This window comes from Porites lutea, chromosome 4 (assembly GCF_958299795.1).
Source record: "Porites lutea chromosome 4, jaPorLute2.1, whole genome shotgun sequence".
In the NCBI taxonomy this organism is placed as follows: domain Eukaryota; kingdom Metazoa; phylum Cnidaria; class Anthozoa; order Scleractinia; family Poritidae; genus Porites; species Porites lutea.
In genome coordinates, this window is record NC_133204.1 from 46,884,681 (window position 1) to 46,894,459 (window position 9,779).

The window sequence follows — 9,779 nt, forward strand, 5'->3', positions numbered from 1 at the left end:
CCAACAATAGCCGGATAGGGCTTCAATCAATTGCTTATAAACAAACCAAAGATTTCAATATGCTTCCACACTTGCATAAGAACTCATAAGCGATCGGCTGAGCTGCCAAATGTTCGGTGGCGTGAGTCAGCTGAGTCAAGTACGTGTACAGGAAAAAATAACAAACGTTTAAAGAAAAACATACCTCCGCAACTGTGCTCTGCAAGTATACTATAAAGTTTGGATGGAAATACTGCTATTTTGCTTAAACAATGAATTTTTAACCCACAATCAGATAGATGAGTCAGCTCACAATCAGATTGTGTAACAGAGTCACGAGTTTACCCATTTATTATTTTTCCACTCCCCCGTCACACAACGGTAACCGTTTTCCGGCACCTCAATTTGGATTTCACTACATCTGTATCTTTTTGTGAGTTATGATCTTAAGCGACTTTAGTAAACTTTCTCTCAGTTTCAAGGCAAATTAAAACATAACTGTGAGGTAAGAAAATATTTAAGCAATGGAAAACGTTTTCGGGGTTTGCATAGCCTGATATAAACACGAGATGGGTTGGGAGAATTCGAGACAGTTCAGTCCAAATCCGAGACGAAGTCGAGGGTTTGCATAACCGTCAAGAATTCTCCCAACTCCTCGAGTTTTTATATCAGGATATGCAAACACAGGAAAAAAGTTTTCTATTGCTTTTACAAAAGAACTTTCTCGAGGAAAAAAGCAAAACTCTCTTGTTCAGAGTATTGATTAAAAAAGAAATTCTTACCAGTCGCGAAGTGTTGTACGCGAAGTCAGTCTTTGTTTTGCAATAAAGATGCTTTCCAAAATACGGGTTTTTCTCGCTTAGAATGTGAACTCAAGCGAACAAAAAATTGACACAGCATGTTTCTAAGGATTTTTCAAGTTTCAACCGACGAGGAAATGGGTAAATAAAATAAACTTGTCGAGTTTTTCAACTCAAAATCTTTTTCAAATTCGTGCTTGCGTGATAGGCCATTTGCACTAAGAGGTCATGTGACATCGTTTTTATGGAAATGAAAGTTACATGATTCTGCCTTCGAAAAACGATTAGTGGGTCATATATTAAACAAAATAATAGTTATTTGGTTTTTTAAACCCGCACCATTTTCTTAAAATGAGTAAGTTCGTAGCTGGTCACGTGACCAAAATGTGATTTTTAAAATCATAAATTACCTCTTTTCTGAACACAAATTTTGTACTTAAACTTCAAGGAAAATGTTGAAAAGATGATGTGGTAGCGTTTACAGCACATCTGAGCGTAACTATCACACGTTTAACAAGATATAAGCAAAAAGTAGTTTTGGCCGCCATGTTGGAGGGCAAGAGTATGCTCTCCAACATGGCGGGCAATACAAATCATACAACTTTGCTGAAAAATGAAAGTGCCATAAAATATCTCCCTTAAATGCGTTTCCTCTCAAATTTCGGAGTAAGATTATTTTTATGTGCTCTGTCAATTTTTAGCATCAGCAAGATTCCAACCCATTGTTTAAAGGAAGCATTGGTCACGTGACCTCTCAGTGCCTATTAGCGCGCGAAAAGCAAACATCTTGACGTCACAACCATGTTTACAGACTGACATGCAAACACGCCTCTCGGCCAATCAGAGTCCGCGTACTATCTTAGTTATTTTACAAAGCACGTAGACACTGACGAGTACTGGTACAATAATAAAAATTTGGTTAACTTCCGCACTGATCGCCTTGACAATGTTATAAAAACAATTCAGCTCATGCTTCAGCTGTGCGTATTTCGAGATATTGAGCACTTGGGAAGTTTGGAGAGCACGAAAGAGGCATTGCTCGAGGCGCAACTCTTAAGCCTCTTTCGTGCTCTCCAAACTTCCCAACTGCTCAATATCTCGACACAGGTACAGCTGAAGCATGAACTAATTGTTTTACAACATTGTCAAAGTGATCAATGCGGAAGTTAACTTAAATTTTTATTATTGTAGCGTGCGCTCCAACCAGTACGCGTCAGTGTCTTACGTGACTATATTTTTTACTTCACAGTTATGTTCTTGCCTTGAAACTGAGAGAAAGTTTACTCAAGTCGCTTAAGATAACTTTCAAAAAGATTGTAAAATCCAAATTGAGGTGCCGGAAAACTGTTCACTAATTCAACGAAAAATTCTTTTTGAAAGAAAAAACTTTGCAAACACGCCATAGCTCGCACAACTCGCGCAGTGACAACAACAACACTCACCTCTTTTCCCTATTATCGGTTGACAAATTCAAACGTTTTTTTCTTAAATTTACGTTATGAAACACATGGTTAACGCTTCATCGTGTACTGCTGAGTTATGGATACACTCGGGAGACGCCTTGGGACGATTGCTAAGCTCACAAGAACTCGAGGTATAGTTTATTGACGTCACCAGCGTGCTTACAACACCGTTTTGTCGGGCCATACCACAGGCAGACCACACATTGTTGAGAACGTCATGTCTCAATGCTGTTTCACAGATTTGAATGTTAATGTTTTAATGTTAGTTCAACTTCAAGCTAAATGTTAACTTTCGTCCGCGGTTTTTTGGTTCTGTACAAGTGGGAGAGACAGAGATGCGTGGCGTTAAGTTAATTGAAAGGAAGGGGTGAGAGGGTAAGCAACAGATCAGGCTGTTTCCCTTTTTGCGAAGAGACAATATGGGCGCTTACTATAACTGGTGGCTTTCTTGATTTTTAAACGCACCGCAGAAACAAAGGAAAGAGTCGGTCAATGTAAGCCAAGATCAGTAGCTACCCGCTTAAGAAAGTCGGTTCGATCTCGACGATTTCAGGGTAAAATAAGGGACTTTAAACAGTCTAAGATCAGCCTTTTTGAACGGTAGAGGGAGTGATCTTTAAAAGTGTGTACTGAAAACGGCTTTGTAGTTCCTCCAGCCATGCATTAGTCTGTGGAGAGGACTGGAAAGACGTATATGTTACCAGGCTAGCCGTGGGGGCGAAAGTTTAAGAAACGTTGAGAATATAACTAAGAGCTCACATTTTATCAAGAACTTTTAATTTTATGCGTGTTGATTGAAAATAAAATACAAATAAAACTACACACGGTTTTTAAATAAGCTTTCTTTTACCTTCCAACAAAACTAGCAAAAAACAAAACTAAACTAAACACTACAAATGACAACTGAAAGTATGTGTGCGCTGTAACACGATTCAGATACCATACAGTTTTCATGATTTGATCGTATTGAGTTCAGTTCCTGCTGCCCACAGCCGTTCATTTAAATTCTCTTCTTTTAAACAATTTGTTAATCTTTCCATTTTATATTTTGAGAGAATGCGTCTATCGGCACAGGATACCCAAACTCACAGTTTGAGTGCTCAGTAAGACAAAAGCGTGCCTTTCTAATATTTCATTTATGGCGTTTATATGGGGAACATAAAATTTAGAAAAAAATGAACTATAATCGTAAACTTATAGTGCAGACACACTAAAAAAATAAAACTACTTTTGCTACATTAAGTGTCCTTAAAGTTAATTGTGTCTTTACGGCATCTTTACTGAGTATGAGTTAAGAATAATGATTTTTTTTCGAGTTTTCTGTATACGTTGCCCAAACATTAGAGAGGTACAGTTTTCTTGAACCTTCAAACCGAGTGATTGAGAAGTCTTGTTGCCAAATTTAGAAAAAACAGAAGCTAGAAGATTAAAACAGAAATTCGTTGTAAATTGCAATCTTTACTGCCAGTGTCAGTGCATTACCTAACGAGAGATATCAACACTTCGAAAAATGTCGGGCTCTATGCGTTGATTAAGAGATTTGCAAACGCTATATCCTAAAGCTATTACTATGTATTTTACAACTTGGTGTCATCATGCCCGGCTGTAGTTACGTCTTGCATAGGTAAGTGCTGACCAGTAATCTGGATCCTGGGTATAAATCAGATAAAAGCCGTTGGAAGAACTTGTAAAAGCCCTCCAGTCTTTGTAGGTTGGAGTTCAGTAAAAAGAAGCAATTTTTAATCCGCGCAAGGAGTTTTTTGTTTGCTTTGGATAAGAGTCGAACCAATAAGTACAACGTTATTCGGAGTAAATCTGGCACATATGTTCAACTCGTTAGCTCAGTTGTTAACGTACCAGACTTCAAAACGGTAGGCTCCGGTTTGTTTCAGACCCCTGCAGGATCACAGAATGCTCTGCAAGGTCCTGAATAGAAAATAGCTGGGAAGTTGCTGCTTTTGCTTCACTTTTGCATATGGCCATACATTCTTACTAGTCCTCTCGGATAAGTCGATAAAGACGAAAAACCGCAAGCCCTGTTGCAGAGAACATGATTTATTTCACCAGAACCCCATTATGGGTTTCTGGTCACAGATAGTACAAAACACGACAGTAACATAGTTTATCAATGCGCATGCGAGAAAAGTTTACCAAATTTGTTTAGGACATACCCTCGCACTCTCACAGTTCTGACGCTTTTATCGTATTTGTTTGTACTAACATTTTATTGAAGAATCTTTCCGTTATATCGCCCTGGCCTGGACCTACTGTTACATATCATTCGCCGCGTACGAACGCTTGTTATTGTAAATGTAATTTAATTACCCACGAAACACTAAGGAGCTTTAAAGAACTTATCGTGCGATTCAAGGTGCGATGGAAGGTGTTGGTATTTCGGCTGGTACCGTATTTCCTCGAATAATACCCGGGGGGGCGATTAGTTTATTTTTCGCACCAAAATGGGGCGATTATTTGATTGAAGGCGATAATTCGAGACAGTTTTGCATGCGTAAGATGGCAGCGGCTGGACTAAGAAGCTTGCGGCCCTGCTGGATTAGGGTAATGAGGATACGGCTAGTTTAGTTATTAGCCTTTTATTTGTCAGTTTACGCTATGTCATGTAGTGTTGCATCTGCCTTTCGTTTATTACCAGCCTTTTACCTGTAAAGAGTTTAAGATGATGAACAGATACTGGATGATCTCGCTTAATTCAGCGACAAACCCTAGCAGCCACGTGACTCCCAATAAGGGAAGGAGGGCAGCAACACTCTTCATTTCTCTTCTGTGAAGAAAAAACGCGATGAATTATGGGCTCTCTTTAAAAGGAGGAACGGGGAATCGGCAAGACGGAGAATACGGGGAACGAGGAACGAATTTCCCTTCGCCAAAATTTCCTCACTTTAAAGATTCCTGCTTTTGAAGATTTCCCATTTGAAAGATTCCCCGTTTTAAAGATTCTCCGTTCTCCATTGCGTCGTTCCCCATTCGCCGATTATTTCTCCGGATCCGTTCCTCGTATAGCTTCATATTAAAGATAGCCATGCATGATTTAAGGGAAAAGTCTTGGATCACACCACCTCTCTTTAAGTGGCCCTTTGAAGTACAAACCAACGACATTTCTTTATCAGTGTTAAGGAAAGATAAAGGTCAAATTTTATTTACAATAGCTATTTCGGCAAAGGGAAACTCTCTATAAATGATTTCGAATACCGAGCGGGCTATATACCGTTAAGAATGGCAATCATCAAGAAAAGTCGGGCCAACCTTCTAAGTCGGTTCTTGGCATGTCAGGTTTCAAAATAAAAAGCTGTATTATGAAACAAACCTTGAAAACGGATCAGCAAAGCACACTATGAACCGGTGAGTTTAGTGGGCGGATCTCTTTTTCAAAAAAACTCTACCTATCAGTAGATCGAAAGGATTTAAAATTGAACAGGAAACTGATCTTCAAGGCGAATAGAGAATCGAAAGGAAATCTCCCATGCTAAAACGAAACTAAAAGAGTTACATTCTTTGTTCCAAGAAGATGGCTTACCTGAGATGCTGTTATATTTTACTTACTTGGCTTTCTGGACATGGTTACTATGATACTTGATTGATATCTTAGTAAATATTACTCTTAACAGAACCACGAAGATAATGACATTGATCTGCAATGATACAATATTGTTAGGGAGTATTCATGCTTCCTTTTTTTTTTCTGTTTATGGTATGCCTGATCTAGATGATACAATTGGTAGCCTTCGGTCGTAACTGAGTTATTCTATTAATTAATAAGTAACTTCCGGTCTACTACAGAAGACGTCACTATACACTAGCTAAAGTATACTTGAGTGATCTGCCTTTTTTGGAGTAGTACATGGATTGAAAAAGACAAAATTATGAATTAAAATTTAATGACCGCTGTAAAAGGTAACTCGAGAGATTAAGGGCACGATGCATGGACAGCAAACGTTGAGGTGAGGGAGGGGAGGTACCCTGTGAGCAGTGGCCTGGAAAAACCACTGCTCGCAAGAGAGAGAAAAATACGGAGTTTTATCACCTGTCCCCGGGCCCCAGTGGATTCCGTACCTTCCTCCTGTGATTCACTCATACTTGAGCTAATTCTAGTGCTCGCTAGTCCCCTCCCCTCCCCTCCCTTCACGTTCCCCGCCCATAGGAAAACAGACGCCTGATTTGCAAGCTGCGTCACAGTTTGCACAATGTACCTACAAGTCGATACAAGCTTGCGTGCTACCATAAGTTATCTGTAAAACTAAACGAAGACTGGTACACTACAAGATGTATTGCTGAAAGGAAAAGACGCGGCTTCACAATAGGATTGTCAGGACTGGTGCTTTGTACAGCCACTCGCCATCGTGGAGCCAACACCTTAAGAAAATCAACAAAAAATTCCACTTTTTTGTATCCCTTATATATGACGTGTGCTTTCATAAACATACTGAAGATTTATTATAGTATAAAGAACAGAAGTACTGGGACAAGAATCACCAACTCAGCTGTACCGTCATATACAAACGTTAATCCTCTATTACCCCCCCCCGGGGGGGCTTATTTAGTTCAAACACATTTGAGGGGGGAGGGGGTTAATAGAGACGGGAGGCTTACTTGAGAGGGGAGCTTATTTAATTTAGCAAAGACAACAGTGTCAGTTCTCCATAAAGAATTAGAATAAAAAGAGGCAAAGCTCAAGTATAAAAAGTTGGAGATCCTGCAGCCGGGGATCAAAAACAAATCGAAAATTCTATTTGGTGAATTAACCATCCCTGATCTGCAGTCCCCGCGAAGTTTTACAGTCGTGATAGATTGATACAGCTATCATTAGTGAATAATAATAGGGGAGGGAGGGGACTTATTAAATGTTCTTCCCATGAAAAGGGGGGCTTATTGGAGAGAAGGGGCTTACTTGAGAGGTGAGGAGGGCGCTTAATAGAAGATTTACGGAAATCATTCACTCTCTTAAGCGTTATGTTAAGGGAGGGCTACACCACCTAGCCTGCGAGAGCAGACGCGTCTTAGCTCTTGTTTCACCCGCCGAGAAAAGAACTCTTTTCTTTGTGGGTGAAACAAGAGAGCAGAAAAAGGGTTCTGCTCTAACCTGCACATAAATGGGTCATATTAACTAACCTGGTGCGTTTAATTTCCGCGGGACGTTTCTTTGTTCCGCAAATGACGTCTTTGTAGTAGTCTTGGTCATATGATATGTCAGAGGCCAAATGGCTGCTATCAGCCCAACGATAACCACAGGAAAACCTGGAAACAGTTACAGATTAAAAGCTGGCTTTTTGTTTTTGCATCTTGAATAGTCCCACGTGACTGGGGCAATACTAACACTTTGCAGTTAGAGGTTTATGAAAGGAGGGAGGTGCTTACGTTCGCAAAAGTTGGATGATATAAAAATCACGGAATTTAAACTTTACATGAAGCCGACAGAAGTCGAACAGGCGAAGGAAATGGTAGAGTATAAGGTATTCGTGCTGAATGTATTTGGGTTTGAAAATTATTTTATCAAAAACCAGCAAGGATTAATGAAGGTAATCACAGCTGACCTCGCGTTTTGTTTTAAGTGCGTATTTGGCAAAAAAGAGAAAATCTCTCATCTAAGAGCCTAGTAAAAAAGAGCTAATCACGTGATAAACTGGCCTGTCCATTCAATCAAACTCGTCCCCAGGGTGCTTCTCTCGTCACGAAGTGATACTAGCGAGTGAAAGATCTTCTTAGGGACGGATGTCACGAAGTTTTAACGCGCACACCTCAATAGCCCTCTTTCGGTATATCAAAATTTTAATATGACTCGAAGTCTGGTCAGCTCTGGTCTTATTTCTGTATTTGGTTGGTTTTCATTTTGTGCAAGTCTCTTCTGAGAAACGATAGGATAGAGAAAAATTAACAGTTTGTTCGTAAAAGCGTCATTTTAGAATTTTAATCTATCGAACGTGGGCTATTGAGCAGGAGGAAGCCTGGAAACTAGGTTGCAGGTGTGTTTTGAGTGATAAGAATGACACGATTACCCAGCCGATGATGACATATGCGATGTAAAGGTTCTGGACCGAGAATACTTTCACCAGTTTGACGTAAAGATGAATTCCTTAATTAGCTTCCACCAGCATCCACGTAAATATGGTGATATGCGAAAAATGCTGAAAAACCGCCATAAATGAACATAATTTCTGTAAGAAAGAATACACGCATTCGTTAACAGTAAACTCCCCTGAACTTAACTGCGTAAGGTACAACTCATATCGCAACTTAACTCTATTTCACGTTGTTTGATCAGTCCCTGCAAAAGTCGTCTTGACTGTAACGTTTTCAATTTGATCTATTTTGACTGATCACGATCTTTTTGGATCCGACGTTGAGCAAGATTGATCGTACACGGTTTTTGCAGTGGTTTAAAAAATACCGATGAATTTTCGCTTTCTCTTGTGAGCCTGGCACTGGTAAGCCACATTAGTTCCGTAGTTTCGATAAAAGCGGGGAAAAGGAAGTTTCCTGCGGCCAACACTGAGGCGGCGCCGCACGTGAGGAAAAAAAAACCTCTGGTACCTAGGGCAGGCCAACGGTTAACCCAACTGAGACGCTCTTGTCACACACTTTTTATCTCTCATCCACTAGTAGCTGTCTTCAGGATTGAGAATTACAGTTGGTGTGGTCGATGAACACAACTGCGATTAGCCTTTTCCGGCTAGTAATGTGCAGAGATTTGCGTCAATCAAACTGATGCAAAAAACAGGCGGGGGGCTGGGAAGAGAGAGTCCGTTCAGCGCTTACCATTTGTGTGGAAAACCCAGTAATTTCGGTGAGAATTCAAAAGGAACGGTTTATTCCGGTGGAAATTTTTTCGGAAAAACGGCAGTACCTCCGGAGGACTACCTTTCCATTGAACTGTTAAAGTCCATTTTAAATTTTATTTCTATTTCAACTTGTCTCTTGTAGATTTTTTTTAAAACATACATTAAAATATTACATCATCCCATCCATTAAATAACAATATATATAACTGGGCAAAGCTCCATAGGTCTGTCATCTTCATTACCTACCCTCTATTGTTTACTAAACTTCGGAAGAAATTAAGACGGAATCCACCAGGAAATTGAGTAATTTTGATTTCCAGTGGACAAAAATCTTGTACCAGAATAATTTAAAGAAGCATATTGCATTCTTTCTTACATTTTTCAAGGGCTAAAGATGTAATAAATCATGTGTAGTAACAACAAAAACAATTTCTCATGAAAAAGAGAAAATGAATGTCAAATTTCACAGAATTACATCTTACACATGAAATTTTCAGAATTTTACCTGTGTAATCACAATTCTTGTGAACTTTGACATTCATTTTCTCTGACTTCCATGAGAAATTTTCTTTGGTGTTACTAAAGATGATTTATTACATCTTAAGCCCTTGAAAAATGTAAAAAAGAATGCAATATTTTTTAAATTATTCTGGTACAAGGTTTTTGTCCACTGAAGATTAAAATTACTCAATTTCCTAAAGGATTCCGTCTTAAATAAACTTGATAACTGGGTTCCTCGTCTT